This window comes from Pygoscelis adeliae, unplaced genomic scaffold (genome assembly GCF_000699105.1).
Source record: "Pygoscelis adeliae isolate BGI_AS28 unplaced genomic scaffold, ASM69910v1 Scaffold77, whole genome shotgun sequence".
Lineage (NCBI taxonomy): Eukaryota > Metazoa > Chordata > Aves > Sphenisciformes > Spheniscidae > Pygoscelis > Pygoscelis adeliae.
In genome coordinates, this window is record NW_008825216.1 from 2,423,708 (window position 1) to 2,426,039 (window position 2,332).

Below are 2,332 nucleotides of genomic sequence, written 5' to 3' on the forward strand. Positions count from 1 at the left end.
GGAAGGCCGCGCGGGGACCGCACCCGTGTTCGGCCTGCGTGAGCCCCCGAACCGCGCCCGGGACTTGTCGGAGAGCGCTCCTGGGCCTAGGCCGTGCCGTGCTAGGCCATGCCATACCGCGCTGCACCGCGCCACGCCACGCCACAGGCCCTGGCCCACCGCTCCGGCACGTGCCCTGCGGGCTTTGATTTACAGGCTCTAAGGTAACAACTGGGTCGTGAAGTTAATTGAGCTCCTTAACGCCACCGCAAGCTTCCCCTGCACAGCCTTCACTTCCTCTATGCTTTGTGTTTCCTCTGTAGGTCCCTTGTTCCAGCCTAACCCCATCTCCTCCTACCAAGACGCATCCCCTGTGACCAGACCCAAATGCAGTTTTCAAAGCCGACTGGGTCATTTGTTGCTCCAAGACTGTGGAGGTTCTGAAACGTGGAAATCTTACACCCACCCCCAGTCTTATACCCACTGTCCCAAGGCCGTGCTTTTATCTGCCGACTCCCTCACAGGCTTCCCTAAGTGTGGTTTTGGCTGTTCCGGTCCAGTAAGCAGACTGAAATGCGGAGATAGTTTCTAATTGTAAACCCAGCTTATTTACACATCCTGCTGTATATCTGGCGTACTGTACCCGAAATGTGGAGATAGCCCCTAATTGCAAGCCCAGCTTATCAACACATCCAGCTGTGTATTATATATCATGCTTGCTGTCACAAGAATCTGTCTAATGAGAAAGTATACCGGTTTAGACTGGGTTAGTAGTTGGCACAACACCCGAAGGAGCATAGAGCATGCACCACCACCTAAGGTGAAAAGTTCATAAGGAGGAAGACTTCGGGCCTTCCTCCAAGAGACCCCAGCCCGCAACCACCAGATAGCAGTGCGCAGGCATCAGTAGGAGAAGAAATATGGTAATGGCTTATTTTAATAACCCCACCTCACTCCTTGGTAACATGATGAATATGGATCACGTCTCTATGCATATGAATGAATGAATGTCATAAATACCCTCATGTCCGTCCCTGCGGTGTGCAAGCTAGGAGGAGCTATCCCCCTTGCACCCGGCGCCGTAGTAGACATACCTGCTTTATAACTCTTTGTGGGTTGCGAAGTTTGTTTCCGCACGTCAAGACAGGGCAATGAAGTCCCTAGTAGTTCTACAGCTCGTGATGTGTAGCAGCAAGCTGCTCAGACAAGCACTAGTTAAAGCTCCCCCTGTTCATATGCTAGACAGGGGAAAGGTGAGCACAAAAATAAAGGTTGCAATAGAAAAGGCCCACAAAATTAAATCACCATATCCTATTCAATTACAGGCATGCAGTATTTCTTTGCCTTGCAGGAAGCAGTGCACATGGCTATATAGCAAAGTTAGAATGCTATTCAGCCACTCTTGTCACAAAGACCGTTTAAATATCTTAGCTAGAGACATCCAGTCTTCTATTCTACAATTAACCCACACAAAAAAAACGCATACCAAATCATACCTACTTTAGCTAGAGTTCTGCTAGTAGTTGTAGGATTGCTGCTTTAAAGGGTACATCAGCTTAGCTGTATCAGATTTAAAGGATTCATTCACAGAAAAGTATGATAACATTTCTTTTGAGGAGAACTGCAGAAATGAGCTATCCAGATTAAAGAGCAGCGAAGCAGATCGCCTGGGGAAAGATACCGTAGGATCATGCATGGTTTTGAGAAAGGACCGAGAACTATTTGGTAGTCGGGTGATAGCAAAAAGCCTGCTATTTGATTGTTCTACAAAACTCCACTGCACTTTTTTAAAAGAGAATAAAGAAAAGGTCCTAGAGCCTGAACTACCACCTAGTTTTGCTTTGAAGCAATTGTTCCAGGCATTCTAGTGTAAAGAGTAGAAAGTTTTGATAAAACCAGACTGACAAAAGTACATGAAATGCCTTCAATTCTCAGTATTAGAAAGAAACCTCAGAACAGGTTTGAAAGTTCAGGTCTAACAATAGGGACAGAAAAGGTGCTGAAGGGCTGGAATAAAAAAGTAGTGATGCTGAAAGGAGGAGCAATAAGTGGAAGTGTTTCTAGAAGAACCACAGAAAATAAAGTTTTACTATTTTACTACTACTTCTGGCTCAGAGCTCTTCTACGTTTGGGAAGAAACAATCCAAAGGAAATACAGTGATTTAAAGTACGCAACAGTTCTTTACTGAAGCAGAACAGCTGTTTGATTAACATGCTGATCGCCTCTTTGAAGGCAGAGTCATGGGCAGTTTATGAAATTTGCAGGAAAATCCCTATTTCAGCTCCCAAACCTAATGCACCATTGACAATGAGTCAGTTGGGTTACAGCTTGAGTAGCCTTGCCCTACGCTGC